The sequence below is a fragment of the Ambystoma mexicanum genome, chromosome 5q, assembly GCF_040938575.1.
Source record: "Ambystoma mexicanum isolate Mex_15411 chromosome 5q, UKY_AmexF1_1, whole genome shotgun sequence".
NCBI lineage: Eukaryota > Metazoa > Chordata > Amphibia > Caudata > Ambystomatidae > Ambystoma > Ambystoma mexicanum.
In genome coordinates, this window is record NC_090933.1 from 527,359,835 (window position 1) to 527,379,442 (window position 19,608).

The 19,608-nt window shown below is 49.0% G+C and overlaps 17 non-coding genes across 17 annotated transcripts; all 17 read right to left on the reverse strand.

Annotated features, from left to right (window-relative positions):
• Window positions 1-34: 34 nt before the first annotated feature.
• Window positions 35-107, reverse strand: TRNAA-UGC (transfer RNA alanine (anticodon UGC)). Its single transcript has one exon. It is a non-coding gene; the product is annotated as a tRNA-Ala (tRNA).
• A 1,100-nt stretch (window positions 108-1,207) lies between these two features.
• On the reverse strand, window positions 1,208-1,280 carry TRNAA-UGC (transfer RNA alanine (anticodon UGC)). The gene has a single exon. It is a non-coding gene; the product is annotated as a tRNA-Ala (tRNA).
• A 1,100-nt stretch (window positions 1,281-2,380) lies between these two features.
• On the reverse strand, window positions 2,381-2,453 carry TRNAA-UGC (transfer RNA alanine (anticodon UGC)). Its single transcript has one exon. It is a non-coding gene; the product is annotated as a tRNA-Ala (tRNA).
• A 1,100-nt stretch (window positions 2,454-3,553) lies between these two features.
• On the reverse strand, window positions 3,554-3,626 carry TRNAA-UGC (transfer RNA alanine (anticodon UGC)). Its single transcript has one exon. It is a non-coding gene; the product is annotated as a tRNA-Ala (tRNA).
• Window positions 3,627-4,726: 1,100 nt separating this feature from the next.
• Window positions 4,727-4,799, reverse strand: TRNAA-UGC (transfer RNA alanine (anticodon UGC)). The gene has a single exon. It is a non-coding gene; the product is annotated as a tRNA-Ala (tRNA).
• Window positions 4,800-5,899: 1,100 nt separating this feature from the next.
• On the reverse strand, window positions 5,900-5,972 carry TRNAA-UGC (transfer RNA alanine (anticodon UGC)). The gene has a single exon. It is a non-coding gene; the product is annotated as a tRNA-Ala (tRNA).
• A 1,100-nt stretch (window positions 5,973-7,072) lies between these two features.
• Window positions 7,073-7,145, reverse strand: TRNAA-UGC (transfer RNA alanine (anticodon UGC)). The gene has a single exon. It is a non-coding gene; the product is annotated as a tRNA-Ala (tRNA).
• Window positions 7,146-8,245: 1,100 nt separating this feature from the next.
• Window positions 8,246-8,318, reverse strand: TRNAA-UGC (transfer RNA alanine (anticodon UGC)). Its single transcript has one exon. It is a non-coding gene; the product is annotated as a tRNA-Ala (tRNA).
• Window positions 8,319-9,418: 1,100 nt separating this feature from the next.
• On the reverse strand, window positions 9,419-9,491 carry TRNAA-UGC (transfer RNA alanine (anticodon UGC)). The gene has a single exon. It is a non-coding gene; the product is annotated as a tRNA-Ala (tRNA).
• A 1,100-nt stretch (window positions 9,492-10,591) lies between these two features.
• On the reverse strand, window positions 10,592-10,664 carry TRNAA-UGC (transfer RNA alanine (anticodon UGC)). The gene has a single exon. It is a non-coding gene; the product is annotated as a tRNA-Ala (tRNA).
• Window positions 10,665-11,764: 1,100 nt separating this feature from the next.
• Window positions 11,765-11,837, reverse strand: TRNAA-UGC (transfer RNA alanine (anticodon UGC)). Its single transcript has one exon. It is a non-coding gene; the product is annotated as a tRNA-Ala (tRNA).
• Window positions 11,838-12,937: 1,100 nt separating this feature from the next.
• TRNAA-UGC (transfer RNA alanine (anticodon UGC)) lies at window positions 12,938-13,010 on the reverse strand. The gene has a single exon. It is a non-coding gene; the product is annotated as a tRNA-Ala (tRNA).
• Window positions 13,011-14,106: 1,096 nt separating this feature from the next.
• Window positions 14,107-14,179, reverse strand: TRNAA-UGC (transfer RNA alanine (anticodon UGC)). The gene has a single exon. It is a non-coding gene; the product is annotated as a tRNA-Ala (tRNA).
• Window positions 14,180-15,279: 1,100 nt separating this feature from the next.
• Window positions 15,280-15,352, reverse strand: TRNAA-UGC (transfer RNA alanine (anticodon UGC)). The gene has a single exon. It is a non-coding gene; the product is annotated as a tRNA-Ala (tRNA).
• A 1,100-nt stretch (window positions 15,353-16,452) lies between these two features.
• TRNAA-UGC (transfer RNA alanine (anticodon UGC)) lies at window positions 16,453-16,525 on the reverse strand. The gene has a single exon. It is a non-coding gene; the product is annotated as a tRNA-Ala (tRNA).
• Window positions 16,526-17,625: 1,100 nt separating this feature from the next.
• TRNAA-UGC (transfer RNA alanine (anticodon UGC)) lies at window positions 17,626-17,698 on the reverse strand. Its single transcript has one exon. It is a non-coding gene; the product is annotated as a tRNA-Ala (tRNA).
• Window positions 17,699-18,798: 1,100 nt separating this feature from the next.
• TRNAA-UGC (transfer RNA alanine (anticodon UGC)) lies at window positions 18,799-18,871 on the reverse strand. Its single transcript has one exon. It is a non-coding gene; the product is annotated as a tRNA-Ala (tRNA).
• Window positions 18,872-19,608: the final 737 nt, after the last annotated feature.

A 19,608-nucleotide genomic window follows, 5' to 3' on the forward strand; every position in this document is an offset into this window, starting at 1 on the left:
ATAAAAAAAGTCAAATGAAAGAAAAGTTTCTTGCTGGAGAATGCGGGCATCGATCCCGCTACCTCTCGCATGCAAAGCGAGCGCTCTACCATCTGAGCTAATTCCCCTTCTGAGCAAATGATCTTAAAGGACAGCTTAGTCTTTATCTCGCACTTGCTTGGCTGTCCAGGGACCTGTAGTGCATAAAGTCGCTTCTCTTCATCTGCCAGGGGAAAAATCACAATGTCACCTTTTTGCCCAAAACAAAAAGTAATGGAGCTACAAATAAAGCTGCAGATGGCCATCCATTGCAATGAAGATTGGCCAACTAGGTCTTAATAGCAGAGTGACTCCACTGCCACGCCCTTTCACGCTGGACCTGCGCTTGTGATCAAGAGGCTGCACACCAACCCCATAGACCCGAGAGCTGAATTGAGAAGGTGCTTGCCTGCTGTTTAAGGCCACTTGCACGCTGCTTGGAGCCAAAGGCCCAGCTTTGGAGTGCATTTGTCATTTTTACCAGATGGACATATTTTCCAATAGAGCGTCAGAATACTAAACAGGGAAGATTGAGGTCTGGAAACGGAGTCCACTTTCCAACGTGTGTCCCATAATGCGGAAGTGTCCAGCCGAGTGCAAGCAGGTGCAGGTTGCACTCGTGTTATGGGACAGTGCAGCTTTGGACGTGATCCAATGCTCCTGTAGTTATCAGTGGGCCAGTACAGGTGACACCAGTGAGAGAAGAGGAAAAGAAAGAACTCTCGAGTTGTTGGCTGAGCGGCCCCAGTGGCCTTATGGATAAGGCAGTGGCCTACTTAAACCAAGGATCGTGGGTTCGAGTCCCATCAGGGGTGGATCCTGGAATTTTGTTCAAACTTCTGCCAAAGTTATATGCGGGAGTAGAGGGTGGGTGCAGGCTATTATTTTGCTGGGGGGCGCTGTGTAGTCCCGAACGTGCCCTGCTGGTCGGAGACTTTAAATGCCGGCCCCATAGACCCGAGAGCTGAATAGAGAAGGTGCTTGCTTCTCATTTTATTTCTCTCTGTTGCATAGTTTCACGCCAGCTGCCAGCCTTGGTGCAGAAATGTGTAACGTTTTGGCATAGTAGAAAATGGACGGAAGACTTTTGGGATGATAGTAAACACCCTGAAGCCAGCAGCGCATGCCTCATTTGCGAGGATTTAAGAGTTTTGAATAAAAAAAGTCAAATGAAAGAAAAGTTTCTTGCTGGAGAATGCGGGCATCGATCCCGCTACCTCTCGCATGCAAAGCGAGCGCTCTACCATCTGAGCTAATTCCCCTTCCGAGCAAGTGATCTTAAAGGACAGCTTAGTCTTTATCTCGCACTTGCTTGGCTGTCCAGGGACCTGTAGTGCATAAAGTCGCTTCTCTTCATCTGCCAGGGGAAAAATCACAATGTCACCTTTTTGCCCAAAACAAAAAGTAATGGAGCTACAAATAAAGCTGCAGATGGCCATCCATTGCAATGAAGATTGGCCAACTAGGTCTTAATAGCAGAGTGACTCCACTGCCACGCCCTTTCACGCTGGACCTGCGCTTGTGATCAAGAGGCTGCACACCAACCCCATAGACCCGAGAGCTGAATTGAGAAGGTGCTTGCCTGCTGTTTAAGGCCACTTGCACGCTGCTTGGAGCCAAAGGCCCAGCTTTGGAGTGCATTTGTCATTTTTACCAGATGGACATATTTTCCAATAGAGCGTCAGAATACTAAACAGGGAAGATTGAGGTCTGGAAACGGAGTCCACTTTCCAACGTGTGTCCCATAATGCGGAAGTGTCCAGCCGAGTGCAAGCAGGTGCAGGTTGCACGCGTGTTATGGGACAGTGCAGCTTTGGACGTGATCCAATGCTCCTGTAGTTATCAGTGGGCCAGTACAGGTGACACCAGTGAGAGAAGAGGAAAAGAAAGAACTCTCGAGCTGTTGGCTGAGCGGCCCCAGTGGCCTTATGTATAAGGCAGTGGCCTACTTAAACCAAGGATCGTGGGTTCGAGTCCCATCAGGGGTGGATCCTGGAATTTTGTTCAAACTTCTGCCAAAGTTATATGCGGGAGTAGAGGGTGGGTGCAGGCTATTATTTTGCTGGGGGGCGCTGTGTAGTCCCGAACGTGCCCTGCTGGTCGGAGACTTTAAATGCCGGCCCCATAGACCCGAGAGCTGAATAGAGAAGGTGCTTGCTTCTCATTTTATTTCTCTCTGTTGCATAGTTTCACGCCAGCTGCCAGCCTTGGTGCAGAAATGTGTAACGTTTTGGCATAGTAGAAAATGGACGGAAGACTTTTGGGATGATAGTAAACACCCTGAAGCCAGCAGCGCATGCCTCATTTGCGAGGATTTAAGAGTTTTGAATAAAAAAAGTCAAATGAAAGAAAAGTTTCTTGCTGGAGAATGCGGGCATCGATCCCGCTACCTCTCGCATGCAAAGCGAGCGCTCTACCATCTGAGCTAATTCCCCTTCTGAGCAAATGATCTTAAAGGACAGCTTAGTCTTTATCTCGCACTTGCTTGGCTGTCCAGGGACCTGTAGTGCATAAAGTCGCTTCTCTTCATCTGCCAGGGGAAAAATCACAATGTCACCTTTTTGCCCAAAACAAAAAGTAATGGAGCTACAAATAAAGCTGCAGATGGCCATCCATTGCAATGAAGATTGGCCAACTAGGTCTTAATAGCAGAGTGACTCCACTGCCACGCCCTTTCACGCTGGACCTGCGCTTGTGATCAAGAGGCTGCACACCAACCCCATAGACCCGAGAGCTGAATTGAGAAGGTGCTTGCCTGCTGTTTAAGGCCACTTGCACGCTGCTTGGAGCCAAAGGCCCAGCTTTGGAGTGCATTTGTCATTTTTACCAGATGGACATATTTTCCAATAGAGCGTCAGAATACTAAACAGGGAAGATTGAGGTCTGGAAACGGAGTCCACTTTCCAACGTGTGTCCCATAATGCGGAAGTGTCCAGCCGAGTGCAAGCAGGTGCAGGTTGCACTCGTGTTATGGGACAGTGCAGCTTTGGACGTGATCCAATGCTCCTGTAGTTATCAGTGGGCCAGTACAGGTGACACCAGTGAGAGAAGAGGAAAAGAAAGAACTCTCGAGTTGTTGGCTGAGCGGCCCCAGTGGCCTTATGGATAAGGCAGTGGCCTACTTAAACCAAGGATCGTGGGTTCGAGTCCCATCAGGGGTGGATCCTGGAATTTTGTTCAAACTTCTGCCAAAGTTATATGCGGGAGTAGAGGGTGGGTGCAGGCTATTATTTTGCTGGGGGGCGCTGTGTAGTCCCGAACGTGCCCTGCTGGTCGGAGACTTTAAATGCCGGCCCCATAGACCCGAGAGCTGAATAGAGAAGGTGCTTGCTTCTCATTTTATTTCTCTCTGTTGCATAGTTTCACGCCAGCTGCCAGCCTTGGTGCAGAAATGTGTAACGTTTTGGCATAGTAGAAAATGGACGGAAGACTTTTGGGATGATAGTAAACACCCTGAAGCCAGCAGCGCATGCCTCATTTGCGAGGATTTAAGAGTTTTGAATAAAAAAAGTCAAATGAAAGAAAAGTTTCTTGCTGGAGAATGCGGGCATCGATCCCGCTACCTCTCGCATGCAAAGCGAGCGCTCTACCATCTGAGCTAATTCCCCTTCCGAGCAAGTGATCTTAAAGGACAGCTTAGTCTTTATCTCGCACTTGCTTGGCTGTCCAGGGACCTGTAGTGCATAAAGTCGCTTCTCTTCATCTGCCAGGGGAAAAATCACAATGTCACCTTTTTGCCCAAAACAAAAAGTAATGGAGCTACAAATAAAGCTGCAGATGGCCATCCATTGCAATGAAGATTGGCCAACTAGGTCTTAATAGCAGAGTGACTCCACTGCCACGCCCTTTCACGCTGGACCTGCGCTTGTGATCAAGAGGCTGCACACCAACCCCATAGACCCGAGAGCTGAATTGAGAAGGTGCTTGCCTGCTGTTTAAGGCCACTTGCACGCTGCTTGGAGCCAAAGGCCCAGCTTTGGAGTGCATTTGTCATTTTTACCAGATGGACATATTTTCCAATAGAGCGTCAGAATACTAAACAGGGAAGATTGAGGTCTGGAAACGGAGTCCACTTTCCAACGTGTGTCCCATAATGCGGAAGTGTCCAGCCGAGTGCAAGCAGGTGCAGGTTGCACGCGTGTTATGGGACAGTGCAGCTTTGGACGTGATCCAATGCTCCTGTAGTTATCAGTGGGCCAGTACAGGTGACACCAGTGAGAGAAGAGGAAAAGAAAGAACTCTCGAGTTGTTGGCTGAGCGGCCCCAGTGGCCTTATGTATAAGGCAGTGGCCTACTTAAACCAAGGATCGTGGGTTCGAGTCCCATCAGGGGTGGATCCTGGAATTTTGTTCAAACTTCTGCCAAAGTTATATGCGGGAGTAGAGGGTGGGTGCAGGCTATTATTTTGCTGGGGGGCGCTGTGTAGTCCCGAACGTGCCCTGCTGGTCGGAGACTTTAAATGCCGGCCCCATAGACCCGAGAGCTGAATAGAGAAGGTGCTTGCTTCTCATTTTATTTCTCTCTGTTGCATAGTTTCACGCCAGCTGCCAGCCTTGGTGCAGAAATGTGTAACGTTTTGGCATAGTAGAAAATGGACGGAAGACTTTTGGGATGATAGTAAACACCCTGAAGCCAGCAGCGCATGCCTCATTTGCGAGGATTTAAGAGTTTTGAATAAAAAAAGTCAAATGAAAGAAAAGTTTCTTGCTGGAGAATGCGGGCATCGATCCCGCTACCTCTCGCATGCAAAGCGAGCGCTCTACCATCTGAGCTAATTCCCCTTCTGAGCGAATGATCTTAAAGGACAGCTTAGTCTTTATCTCGCACTTGCTTGGCTGTCCAGGGACCTGTAGTGCATAAAGTCGCTTCTCTTCATCTGCCAGGGGAAAAATCACAATGTCACCTTTTTGCCCAAAACAAAAAGTAATGGAGCTACAAATAAAGCTGCAGATGGCCATCCATTGCAATGAAGATTGGCCAACTAGGTCTTAATAGCAGAGTGACTCCACTGCCACGCCCTTTCACGCTGGACCTGCGCTTGTGATCAAGAGGCTGCACACCAACCCCATAGACCTGAGAGCTGAATTGAGAAGGTGCTTGCCTGCTGTTTAAGGCCACTTGCACGCTGCTTGGAGCCAAAGGCCCAGCTTTGGAGTGCATTTGTCATTTTTACCAGATGGACATATTTTCCAATAGAGCGTCAGAATACTAAACAGGGAAGATTGAGGTCTGGAAACGGAGTCCACTTTCCAACGTGTGTCCCATAATGCGGAAGTGTCCAGCCGAGTGCAAGCAGGTGCAGGTTGCACGCGTGTTATGGGACAGTGCAGCTTTGGACGTGATCCAATGCTCCTGTAGTTATCAGTGGGCCAGTACAGGTGACACCAGTGAGAGAAGAGGAAAAGAAAGAACTCTCCAGCTGTTGGCTGAGCGGCCCCAGTGGCCTTATGGATAAGGCAGTGGCCTACTTAAACCAAGGATCGTGGGTTCGAGTCCCATCAGGGGTGGATCCTGGAATTTTGTTCAAACTTCTGCCAAAGTTATATGCGGGAGTAGAGGGTGGGTGCAGGCTATTATTTTGCTGGGGGGCGCTGTGTAGTCCCGAACGTGCCCTGCTGGTCGGAGACTTTAAATGCCGGCCCCATAGACCCGAGAGCTGAATAGAGAAGGTGCTTGCTTCTCATTTTATTTCTCTCTGTTGCATAGTTTCACGCCAGCTGCCAGCCTTGGTGCAGAAATGTGTAACGTTTTGGCATAGTAGAAAATGGACGGAAGACTTTTGGGATGATAGTAAACACCCTGAAGCCAGCAGCGCATGCCTCATTTGCGAGGATTTAAGAGTTTTGAATAAAAAAAGTCAAATGAAAGAAAAGTTTCTTGCTGGAGAATGCGGGCATCGATCCCGCTACCTCTCGCATGCAAAGCGAGCGCTCTACCATCTGAGCTAATTCCCCTTCTGAGCAAATGATCTTAAAGGACAGCTTAGTCTTTATCTCGCACTTGCTTGGCTGTCCAGGGACCTGTAGTGCATAAAGTCGCTTCTCTTCATCTGCCAGGGGAAAAATCACAATGTCACCTTTTTGCCCAAAACAAAAAGTAATGGAGCTACAAATAAAGCTGCAGATGGCCATCCATTGCAATGAAGATTGGCCAACTAGGTCTTAATAGCAGAGTGACTCCACTGCCACGCCCTTTCACGCTGGACCTGCGCTTGTGATCAAGAGGCTGCACACCAACCCCATAGACCCGAGAGCTGAATTGAGAAGGTGCTTGCCTGCTGTTTAAGGCCACTTGCACGCTGCTTGGAGCCAAAGGCCCAGCTTTGGAGTGCATTTGTCATTTTTACCAGATGGACATATTTTCCAATAGAGCGTCAGAATACTAAACAGGGAAGATTGAGGTCTGGAAACGGAGTCCACTTTCCAACGTGTGTCCCATAATGCGGAAGTGTCCAGCCGAGTGCAAGCAGGTGCAGGTTGCACTCGTGTTATGGGACAGTGCAGCTTTGGACGTGATCCAATGCTCCTGTAGTTATCAGTGGGCCAGTACAGGTGACACCAGTGAGAGAAGAGGAAAAGAAAGAACTCTCGAGTTGTTGGCTGAGCGGCCCCAGTGGCCTTATGGATAAGGCAGTGGCCTACTTAAACCAAGGATCGTGGGTTCGAGTCCCATCAGGGGTGGATCCTGGAATTTTGTTCAAACTTCTGCCAAAGTTATATGCGGGAGTAGAGGGTGGGTGCAGGCTATTATTTTGCTGGGGGGCGCTGTGTAGTCCCGAACGTGCCCTGCTGGTCGGAGACTTTAAATGCCGGCCCCATAGACCCGAGAGCTGAATAGAGAAGGTGCTTGCTTCTCATTTTATTTCTCTCTGTTGCATAGTTTCACGCCAGCTGCCAGCCTTGGTGCAGAAATGTGTAACGTTTTGGCATAGTAGAAAATGGACGGAAGACTTTTGGGATGATAGTAAACACCCTGAAGCCAGCAGCGCATGCCTCATTTGCGAGGATTTAAGAGTTTTGAATAAAAAAAGTCAAATGAAAGAAAAGTTTCTTGCTGGAGAATGCGGGCATCGATCCCGCTACCTCTCGCATGCAAAGCGAGCGCTCTACCATCTGAGCTAATTCCCCTTCCGAGCAAGTGATCTTAAAGGACAGCTTAGTCTTTATCTCGCACTTGCTTGGCTGTCCAGGGACCTGTAGTGCATAAAGTCGCTTCTCTTCATCTGCCAGGGGAAAAATCACAATGTCACCTTTTTGCCCAAAACAAAAAGTAATGGAGCTACAAATAAAGCTGCAGATGGCCATCCATTGCAATGAAGATTGGCCAACTAGGTCTTAATAGCAGAGTGACTCCACTGCCACGCCCTTTCACGCTGGACCTGCGCTTGTGATCAAGAGGCTGCACACCAACCCCATAGACCCGAGAGCTGAATTGAGAAGGTGCTTGCCTGCTGTTTAAGGCCACTTGCACGCTGCTTGGAGCCAAAGGCCCAGCTTTGGAGTGCATTTGTCATTTTTACCAGATGGACATATTTTCCAATAGAGCGTCAGAATACTAAACAGGGAAGATTGAGGTCTGGAAACGGAGTCCACTTTCCAACGTGTGTCCCATAATGCGGAAGTGTCCAGCCGAGTGCAAGCAGGTGCAGGTTGCACGCGTGTTATGGGACAGTGCAGCTTTGGACGTGATCCAATGCTCCTGTAGTTATCAGTGGGCCAGTACAGGTGACACCAGTGAGAGAAGAGGAAAAGAAAGAACTCTCGAGCTGTTGGCTGAGCGGCCCCAGTGGCCTTATGTATAAGGCAGTGGCCTACTTAAACCAAGGATCGTGGGTTCGAGTCCCATCAGGGGTGGATCCTGGAATTTTGTTCAAACTTCTGCCAAAGTTATATGCGGGAGTAGAGGGTGGGTGCAGGCTATTATTTTGCTGGGGGGCGCTGTGTAGTCCCGAACGTGCCCTGCTGGTCGGAGACTTTAAATGCCGGCCCCATAGACCCGAGAGCTGAATAGAGAAGGTGCTTGCTTCTCATTTTATTTCTCTCTGTTGCATAGTTTCACGCCAGCTGCCAGCCTTGGTGCAGAAATGTGTAACGTTTTGGCATAGTAGAAAATGGACGGAAGACTTTTGGGATGATAGTAAACACCCTGAAGCCAGCAGCGCATGCCTCATTTGCGAGGATTTAAGAGTTTTGAATAAAAAAAGTCAAATGAAAGAAAAGTTTCTTGCTGGAGAATGCGGGCATCGATCCCGCTACCTCTCGCATGCAAAGCGAGCGCTCTACCATCTGAGCTAATTCCCCTTCTGAGCAAATGATCTTAAAGGACAGCTTAGTCTTTATCTCGCACTTGCTTGGCTGTCCAGGGACCTGTAGTGCATAAAGTCGCTTCTCTTCATCTGCCAGGGGAAAAATCACAATGTCACCTTTTTGCCCAAAACAAAAAGTAATGGAGCTACAAATAAAGCTGCAGATGGCCATCCATTGCAATGAAGATTGGCCAACTAGGTCTTAATAGCAGAGTGACTCCACTGCCACGCCCTTTCACGCTGGACCTGCGCTTGTGATCAAGAGGCTGCACACCAACCCCATAGACCCGAGAGCTGAATTGAGAAGGTGCTTGCCTGCTGTTTAAGGCCACTTGCACGCTGCTTGGAGCCAAAGGCCCAGCTTTGGAGTGCATTTGTCATTTTTACCAGATGGACATATTTTCCAATAGAGCGTCAGAATACTAAACAGGGAAGATTGAGGTCTGGAAACGGAGTCCACTTTCCAACGTGTGTCCCATAATGCGGAAGTGTCCAGCCGAGTGCAAGCAGGTGCAGGTTGCACTCGTGTTATGGGACAGTGCAGCTTTGGACGTGATCCAATGCTCCTGTAGTTATCAGTGGGCCAGTACAGGTGACACCAGTGAGAGAAGAGGAAAAGAAAGAACTCTCGAGTTGTTGGCTGAGCGGCCCCAGTGGCCTTATGGATAAGGCAGTGGCCTACTTAAACCAAGGATCGTGGGTTCGAGTCCCATCAGGGGTGGATCCTGGAATTTTGTTCAAACTTCTGCCAAAGTTATATGCGGGAGTAGAGGGTGGGTGCAGGCTATTATTTTGCTGGGGGGCGCTGTGTAGTCCCGAACGTGCCCTGCTGGTCGGAGACTTTAAATGCCGGCCCCATAGACCCGAGAGCTGAATAGAGAAGGTGCTTGCTTCTCATTTTATTTCTCTCTGTTGCATAGTTTCACGCCAGCTGCCAGCCTTGGTGCAGAAATGTGTAACGTTTTGGCATAGTAGAAAATGGACGGAAGACTTTTGGGATGATAGTAAACACCCTGAAGCCAGCAGCGCATGCCTCATTTGCGAGGATTTAAGAGTTTTGAATAAAAAAAGTCAAATGAAAGAAAAGTTTCTTGCTGGAGAATGCGGGCATCGATCCCGCTACCTCTCGCATGCAAAGCGAGCGCTCTACCATCTGAGCTAATTCCCCTTCCGAGCAAGTGATCTTAAAGGACAGCTTAGTCTTTATCTCGCACTTGCTTGGCTGTCCAGGGACCTGTAGTGCATAAAGTCGCTTCTCTTCATCTGCCAGGGGAAAAATCACAATGTCACCTTTTTGCCCAAAACAAAAAGTAATGGAGCTACAAATAAAGCTGCAGATGGCCATCCATTGCAATGAAGATTGGCCAACTAGGTCTTAATAGCAGAGTGACTCCACTGCCACGCCCTTTCACGCTGGACCTGCGCTTGTGATCAAGAGGCTGCACACCAACCCCATAGACCCGAGAGCTGAATTGAGAAGGTGCTTGCCTGCTGTTTAAGGCCACTTGCACGCTGCTTGGAGCCAAAGGCCCAGCTTTGGAGTGCATTTGTCATTTTTACCAGATGGACATATTTTCCAATAGAGCGTCAGAATACTAAACAGGGAAGATTGAGGTCTGGAAACGGAGTCCACTTTCCAACGTGTGTCCCATAATGCGGAAGTGTCCAGCCGAGTGCAAGCAGGTGCAGGTTGCACGCGTGTTATGGGACAGTGCAGCTTTGGACGTGATCCAATGCTCCTGTAGTTATCAGTGGGCCAGTACAGGTGACACCAGTGAGAGAAGAGGAAAAGAAAGAACTCTCGAGTTGTTGGCTGAGCGGCCCCAGTGGCCTTATGTATAAGGCAGTGGCCTACTTAAACCAAGGATCGTGGGTTCGAGTCCCATCAGGGGTGGATCCTGGAATTTTGTTCAAACTTCTGCCAAAGTTATATGCGGGAGTAGAGGGTGGGTGCAGGCTATTATTTTGCTGGGGGGCGCTGTGTAGTCCCGAACGTGCCCTGCTGGTCGGAGACTTTAAATGCCGGCCCCATAGACCCGAGAGCTGAATAGAGAAGGTGCTTGCTTCTCATTTTATTTCTCTCTGTTGCATAGTTTCACGCCAGCTGCCAGCCTTGGTGCAGAAATGTGTAACGTTTTGGCATAGTAGAAAATGGACGGAAGACTTTTGGGATGATAGTAAACACCCTGAAGCCAGCAGCGCATGCCTCATTTGCGAGGATTTAAGAGTTTTGAATAAAAAAAGTCAAATGAAAGAAAAGTTTCTTGCTGGAGAATGCGGGCATCGATCCCGCTACCTCTCGCATGCAAAGCGAGCGCTCTACCATCTGAGCTAATTCCCCTTCTGAGCGAATGATCTTAAAGGACAGCTTAGTCTTTATCTCGCACTTGCTTGGCTGTCCAGGGACCTGTAGTGCATAAAGTCGCTTCTCTTCATCTGCCAGGGGAAAAATCACAATGTCACCTTTTTGCCCAAAACAAAAAGTAATGGAGCTACAAATAAAGCTGCAGATGGCCATCCATTGCAATGAAGATTGGCCAACTAGGTCTTAATAGCAGAGTGACTCCACTGCCACGCCCTTTCACGCTGGACCTGCGCTTGTGATCAAGAGGCTGCACACCAACCCCATAGACCTGAGAGCTGAATTGAGAAGGTGCTTGCCTGCTGTTTAAGGCCACTTGCACGCTGCTTGGAGCCAAAGGCCCAGCTTTGGAGTGCATTTGTCATTTTTACCAGATGGACATATTTTCCAATAGAGCGTCAGAATACTAAACAGGGAAGATTGAGGTCTGGAAACGGAGTCCACTTTCCAACGTGTGTCCCATAATGCGGAAGTGTCCAGCCGAGTGCAAGCAGGTGCAGGTTGCACGCGTGTTATGGGACAGTGCAGCTTTGGACGTGATCCAATGCTCCTGTAGTTATCAGTGGGCCAGTACAGGTGACACCAGTGAGAGAAGAGGAAAAGAAAGAACTCTCCAGCTGTTGGCTGAGCGGCCCCAGTGGCCTTATGGATAAGGCAGTGGCCTACTTAAACCAAGGATCGTGGGTTCGAGTCCCATCAGGGGTGGATCCTGGAATTTTGTTCAAACTTCTGCCAAAGTTATATGCGGGAGTAGAGGGTGGGTGCAGGCTATTATTTTGCTGGGGGGCGCTGTGTAGTCCCGAACGTGCCCTGCTGGTCGGAGACTTTAAATGCCGGCCCCATAGACCCGAGAGCTGAATAGAGAAGGTGCTTGCTTCTCATTTTATTTCTCTCTGTTGCATAGTTTCACGCCAGCTGCCAGCCTTGGTGCAGAAATGTGTAACGTTTTGGCATAGTAGAAAATGGACGGAAGACTTTTGGGATGATAGTAAACACCCTGAAGCCAGCAGCGCATGCCTCATTTGCGAGGATTTAAGAGTTTTGAATAAAAAAAGTCAAATGAAAGAAAAGTTTCTTGCTGGAGAATGCGGGCATCGATCCCGCTACCTCTCGCATGCAAAGCGAGCGCTCTACCATCTGAGCTAATTCCCCTTCTGAGCAAATGATCTTAAAGGACAGCTTAGTCTTTATCTCGCACTTGCTTGGCTGTCCAGGGACCTGTAGTGCATAAAGTCGCTTCTCTTCATCTGCCAGGGGAAAAATCACAATGTCACCTTTTTGCCCAAAACAAAAAGTAATGGAGCTACAAATAAAGCTGCAGATGGCCATCCATTGCAATGAAGATTGGCCAACTAGGTCTTAATAGCAGAGTGACTCCACTGCCACGCCCTTTCACGCTGGACCTGCGCTTGTGATCAAGAGGCTGCACACCAACCCCATAGACCCGAGAGCTGAATTGAGAAGGTGCTTGCCTGCTGTTTAAGGCCACTTGCACGCTGCTTGGAGCCAAAGGCCCAGCTTTGGAGTGCATTTGTCATTTTTACCAGATGGACATATTTTCCAATAGAGCGTCAGAATACTAAACAGGGAAGATTGAGGTCTGGAAACGGAGTCCACTTTCCAACGTGTGTCCCATAATGCGGAAGTGTCCAGCCGAGTGCAAGCAGGTGCAGGTTGCACTCGTGTTATGGGACAGTGCAGCTTTGGACGTGATCCAGTGCTCCTGTAGTTATCAGTGGGCCAGTACAGGTGACACCAGTGAGAGAAGAGGAAAAGAAAGAACTCTCGAGTTGTTGGCTGAGCGGCCCCAGTGGCCTTATGGATAAGGCAGTGGCCTACTTAAACCAAGGATCGTGGGTTCGAGTCCCATCAGGGGTGGATCCTGGAATTTTGTTCAAACTTCTGCCAAAGTTATATGCGGGAGTAGAGGGTGGGTGCAGGCTATTATTTTGCTGGGGGGCGCTGTGTAGTCCCGAACGTGCCCTGCTGGTCGGAGACTTTAAATGCCGGCCCCATAGACCCGAGAGCTGAATAGAGAAGGTGCTTGCTTCTCATTTTATTTCTCTCTGTTGCATAGTTTCACGCCAGCTGCCAGCCTTGGTGCAGAAATGTGTAACGTTTTGGCATAGTAGAAAATGGACGGAAGACTTTTGGGATGATAGTAAACACCCTGAAGCCAGCAGCGCATGCCTCATTTGCGAGGATTTAAGAGTTTTGAATAAAAAAAGTCAAATGAAAGAAAAGTTTCTTGCTGGAGAATGCGGGCATCGATCCCGCTACCTCTCGCATGCAAAGCGAGCGCTCTACCATCTGAGCTAATTCCCCTTCCGAGCAAGTGATCTTAAAGGACAGCTTAGTCTTTATCTCGCACTTGCTTGGCTGTCCAGGGACCTGTAGTGCATAAAGTCGCTTCTCTTCATCTGCCAGGGGAAAAATCACAATGTCACCTTTTTGCCCAAAACAAAAAGTAATGGAGCTACAAATAAAGCTGCAGATGGCCATCCATTGCAATGAAGATTGGCCAACTAGGTCTTAATAGCAGAGTGACTCCACTGCCACGCCCTTTCACGCTGGACCTGCGCTTGTGATCAAGAGGCTGCACACCAACCCCATAGACCCGAGAGCTGAATTGAGAAGGTGCTTGCCTGCTGTTTAAGGCCACTTGCACGCTGCTTGGAGCCAAAGGCCCAGCTTTGGAGTGCATTTGTCATTTTTACCAGATGGACATATTTTCCAATAGAGCGTCAGAATACTAAACAGGGAAGATTGAGGTCTGGAAACGGAGTCCACTTTCCAACGTGTGTCCCATAATGCGGAAGTGTCCAGCCGAGTGCAAGCAGGTGCAGGTTGCACGCGTGTTATGGGACAGTGCAGGGACGTGATCCAATGCTCCTGTAGTTATCAGTGGGCCAGTACAGGTGACACCAGTGAGAGAAGAGGAAAAGAAAGAACTCTCGAGCTGTTGGCTGAGCGGCCCCAGTGGCCTTATGTATAAGGCAGTGGCCTACTTAAACCAAGGATCGTGGGTTCGAGTCCCATCAGGGGTGGATCCTGGAATTTTGTTCAAACTTCTGCCAAAGTTATATGCGGGAGTAGAGGGTGGGTGCAGGCTATTATTTTGCTGGGGGGCGCTGTGTAGTCCCGAACGTGCCCTGCTGGTCGGAGACTTTAAATGCCGGCCCCATAGACCCGAGAGCTGAATAGAGAAGGTGCTTGCTTCTCATTTTATTTCTCTCTGTTGCATAGTTTCACGCCAGCTGCCAGCCTTGGTGCAGAAATGTGTAACGTTTTGGCATAGTAGAAAATGGACGGAAGACTTTTGGGATGATAGTAAACACCCTGAAGCCAGCAGCGCATGCCTCATTTGCGAGGATTTAAGAGTTTTGAATAAAAAAAGTCAAATGAAAGAAAAGTTTCTTGCTGGAGAATGCGGGCATCGATCCCGCTACCTCTCGCATGCAAAGCGAGCGCTCTACCATCTGAGCTAATTCCCCTTCTGAGCAAATGATCTTAAAGGACAGCTTAGTCTTTATCTCGCACTTGCTTGGCTGTCCAGGGACCTGTAGTGCATAAAGTCGCTTCTCTTCATCTGCCAGGGGAAAAATCACAATGTCACCTTTTTGCCCAAAACAAAAAGTAATGGAGCTACAAATAAAGCTGCAGATGGCCATCCATTGCAATGAAGATTGGCCAACTAGGTCTTAATAGCAGAGTGACTCCACTGCCACGCCCTTTCACGCTGGACCTGCGCTTGTGATCAAGAGGCTGCACACCAACCCCATAGACCCGAGAGCTGAATTGAGAAGGTGCTTGCCTGCTGTTTAAGGCCACTTGCACGCTGCTTGGAGCCAAAGGCCCAGCTTTGGAGTGCATTTGTCATTTTTACCAGATGGACATATTTTCCAATAGAGCGTCAGAATACTAAACAGGGAAGATTGAGGTCTGGAAACGGAGTCCACTTTCCAACGTGTGTCCCATAATGCGGAAGTGTCCAGCCGAGTGCAAGCAGGTGCAGGTTGCACGCGTGTTATGGGACAGTGCAGCTTTGGACGTGATCCAATGCTCCTGTAGTTATCAGTGGGCCAGTACAGGTGACACCAGTGAGAGAAGAGGAAAAGAAAGAACTCTCGAGCTGTTGGCTGAGCGGCCCCAGTGGCCTTATGGATAAGGCAGTGGCCTACTTAAACCAAGGATCGTGGGTTCGAGTCCCATCAGGGGTGGATCCTGGAATTTTGTTCAAACTTCTGCCAAAGTTATATGCGGGAGTAGAGGGTGGGTGCAGGCTATTATTTTGCTGGGGGGCGCTGTGTAGTCCCGAACGTGCCCTGCTGGTCGGAGACTTTAAATGCCGGCCCCATAGACCCGAGAGCTGAATAGAGAAGGTGCTTGCTTCTCATTTTATTTCTCTCTGTTGCATAGTTTCACGCGAGCTGCCAGCCTTGGTGCAGAAATGTGTAACGTTTTGGCATAGTAGAAAATGGACGGAAGACTTTTGGGATGATAGTAAACACCCTGAAGCCAGCAGCGCATGCCTCATTTGCGAGGATTTAAGAGTTTTGAATAAAAAAAGTCAAATGAAAGAAAAGTTTCTTGCTGGAGAATGCGGGCATCGATCCCGCTACCACTCGCATGCAAAGCGAGCGCTCTACCATCTGAGCTAATTCCCCTTCTGAGCGAATGATCTTAAAGGACAGCTTAGTCTTTATCTCGCACTTGCTTGGCTGTCCAGGGACCTGTAGTGCATAAAGTCGCTTCTCTTCATCTGCCAGGGGAAAAATCACAATGTCACCTTTTTGCCCAAAACAAAAAGTAATGGAGCTACAAATAAAGCTGCAGATGGCCATCCATTGCAATGAAGATTGGCCAACTAGGTCTTAATAGCAGAGTGACTCCACTGCCACGCCCTTTCACGCTGGACCTGCGCTTGTGATCAAGAGGCTGCACACCAACCCCATAGACCTGAGAGCTGAATTGAGAAGGTGCTTGCCTGCTGTTTAAGGCCACTTGCACGCTGCTTGGAGCCAAAGGCCCAGCTTTGGAGTGCATTTGTCATTTTTACCAGATGGACATATTTTCCAATAGAGCGTCAGAATACTAAACAGGGAAGATTGAGGTCTGGAAACGGAGTCCACTTTCCAACGTGTGTCCCATAATGCGGAAGTGTCCAGCCGAGTGCAAGCAGGTGCAGGTTGCACGCGTGTTATGGGACAGTGCAGCTTTGGACGTGATCCAATGCTCCTGTAGTTATCAGTGGGCCAGTACAGGTGACACCAGTGAGAGAAGAGGAAAAGAAAGAACTCTCCAGCTGTTGGCTGAGCGGCCCCAGTGGCCTTATGGATAAGGCAGTGGCCTACTTAAACCAAGGATCGTGGGTTCGAGTCCCATCAGGGGTGGATCCTGGAATTTTGTTCAAACTTCTGCCAAAGTTATATGCGGGAGTAGAGGGTGGGTGCAGGCTATTATTTTGCTGGGGGGCGCTGTGTAGTCCCGAACGTGCCCTGCTGGTCGGAGACTTTAAATGCCGGCCCCATAGACCCGAGAGCTGAATAGAGAAGGTGCTTGCTTCTCATTTTATTTCTCTCTGTTGCATAGTTTCACGCCAGCTGCCAGCCTTGGTGCAGAAATGTGTAACGTTTTGGCATAGTAGAAAATGGACGGAAGACTTTTGGGATGATAGTAAACACCCTGAAGCCAGCAGCGCATGCCTCATTTGCGAGGATTTAAGAGTTTTGAATAAAAAAAGTCAAATGAAAGAAAAGTTTCTTGCTGGAGAATGCGGGCATCGATCCCGCTACCTCTCGCATGCAAAGCGAGCGCTCTACCATCTGAGCTAATTCCCCTTCTGAGCAAATGATCTTAAAGGACAGCTTAGTCTTTATCTCGCACTTGCTTGGCTGTCCAGGGACCTGTAGTGCATAAAGTCGCTTCTCTTCATCTGCCAGGGGAAAAATCACAATGTCACCTTTTTGCCCAAAACAAAAAGTAATGGAGCTACAAATAAAGCTGCAGATGGCCATCCATTGCAATGAAGATTGGCCAACTAGGTCTTAATAGCAGAGTGACTCCACTGCCACGCCCTTTCACGCTGGACCTGCGCTTGTGATCAAGAGGCTGCACACCAACCCCATAGACCCGAGAGCTGAATTGAGAAGGTGCTTGCCTGCTGTTTAAGGCCACTTGCACGCTGCTTGGAGCCAAAGGCCCAGCTTTGGAGTGCATTTGTCATTTTTACCAGATGGACATATTTTCCAATAGAGCGTCAGAATACTAAACAGGGAAGATTGAGGTCTGGAAACGGAGTCCACTTTCCAACGTGTGTCCCATAATGCGGAAGTGTCCAGCCGAGTGCAAGCAGGTGCAGGTTGCACGCGTGTTATGGGACAGTGCAGCTTTGGACGTGATCCAATGCTCCTGTAGTTATCAGTGGGCCAGTACAGGTGACACCAGTGAGAGAAGAGGAAAAGAAAGAACTCTCGAGTTGTTGGCTGAGCGGCCCCAGTGGCCTTATGGATAAGGCAGTGGCCTACTTAAACCAAGGATCGTGGGTTCGAGTCCCATCAGGGGTGGATCCTGGAATTTTGTTCAAACTTCTGCCAAAGTTATATGCGGGAGTAGAGGGTGGGTGCAGGCTATTATTTTGCTGGGGGGCGCTGTGTAGTCCCGAACGTGCCCTGCTGGTCGGAGACTTTAAATGCCGGCCCCATAGACCCGAGAGCTGAATAGAGAAGGTGCTTGCTTCTCATTTTATTTCTCTCTGTTGCATAGTTTCACGCCAGCTGCCAGCCTTGGTGCAGAAATGTGTAACGTTTTGGCATAGTAGAAAATGGACGGAAGACTTTTGGGATGATAGTAAACACCCTGAAGCCAGCAGCGCATGCCTCATTTGCGAGGATTTAAGAGTTTTGAATAAAAAAAGTCGAATGAAAGAAAAGTTTCTTGCTGGAGAATGCGGGCATCGATCCCGCTACCTCTCGCATGCAAAGCGAGCGCTCTACCATCTGAGCTAATTCCCCTTCCGAGCAAGTGATCTTAAAGGACAGCTTAGTCTTTATCTCGCACTTGCTTGGCTGTCCAGGGACCTGTAGTGCATAAAGTCGCTTCTCTTCATCTGCCAGGGGAAAAATCACAATGTCACCTTTTTGCCCAAAACAAAAAGTAATGGAGCTACAAATAAAGCTGCAGATGGCCATCCATTGCAATGAAGATTGGCCAACTAGGTCTTAATAGCAGAGTGACTCCACTGCCACGCCCTTTCACGCTGGACCTGCGCTTGTGATCAAGAGGCTGCACACCAACCCCATAGACCCGAGAGCTGAATTGAGAAGGTGCTTGCCTGCTGTTTAAGGCCACTTGCACGCTGCTTGGAGCCAAAGGCCCAGCTTTGGAGTGCATTTGTCATTTTTACCAGATGGACATATTTTCCAATAGAGCGTCAGAATACTAAACAGGGAAGATTGAGGTCTGGAAACGGAGTCCACTTTCCAACGTGTGTCCCATAATGCGGAAGTGTCCAGCCGAGTGCAAGCAGGTGCAGGTTGCACGCGTGTTATGGGACAGTGCAGCTTTGGACGTGATCCAATGCTCCTGTAGTTATCAGTGGGCCAGTACAGGTGACACCAGTGAGAGAAGAGGAAAAGAAAGAACTCTCGAGCTGTTGGCTGAGCGGCCCCAGTGGCCTTATGTATAAGGCAGTGGCCTACTTAAACCAAGGATCGTGGGTTCGAGTCCCATCAGGGGTGGATCCTGGAATTTTGTTCAAACTTCTGCCAAAGTTATATGCGGGAGTAGAGGGTGGGTGCAGGCTATTATTTTGCTGGGGGGCGCTGTGTAGTCCCGAACGTGCCCTGCTGGTCGGAGACTTTAAATGCCGGCCCCATAGACCCGAGAGCTGAATAGAGAAGGTGCTTGCTTCTCATTTTATTTCTCTCTGTTGCATAGTTTCACGCCAGCTGCCAGCCTTGGTGCAGAAATGTGTAACGTTTTGGCATAGTAGAAAATGGACGGAAGACTTTTGGGATGATAGTAAACACCCTGAAGCCAGCAGCGCATGCCTCATTTGCGAGGATTTAAGAGTTTTGAATAAAAAAAGTCAAATGAAAGAAAAGTTTCTTGCTGGAGAATGCGGGCATCGATCCCGCTACCTCTCGCATGCAAAGCGAGCGCTCTACCATCTGAGCTAATTCCCCTTCTGAGCAAATGATCTTAAAGGACAGCTTAGTCTTTATCTCGCACTTGCTTGGCTGTCCAGGGACCTGTAGTGCATAAAGTCGCTTCTCTTCATCTGCCAGGGGAAAAATCACAATGTCACCTTTTTGCCCAAAACAAAAAGTAATGGAGCTACAAATAAAGCTGCAGATGGCCATCCATTGCAATGAAGATTGGCCAACTAGGTCTTAATAGCAGAGTGACTCCACTGCCACGCCCTTTCACGCTGGACCTGCGCTTGTGATCAAGAGGCTGCACACCAACCCCATAGACCCGAGAGCTGAATTGAGAAGGTGCTTGCCTGCTGTTTAAGGCCACTTGCACGCTGCTTGGAGCCAAAGGCCCAGCTTTGGAGTGCATTTGTCATTTTTACCAGATGGACATATTTTCCAATAGAGCGTCAGAATACTAAACAGGGAAGATTGAGGTCTGGAAACGGAGTCCACTTTCCAACGTGTGTCCCATAAAGCGGAAGTGTCCAGCCGAGTGCAAGCAGGTGCAGGTTGCACGCGTGTTATGGGACAGTGCAGCTTTGGACGTGATCCAATGCTCCTGTAGTTATCAGTGGGCCAGTACAGGTGACACCAGTGAGAGAAGAGGAAAAGAAAGAACTCTCGAGCTGTTGGCTGAGCGGCCCCAGTGGCCTTATGGATAAGGCAGTGGCCTACTTAAACCAAGGATCGTGGGTTCGAGTCCCATCAGGGGTGGATCCTGGAAT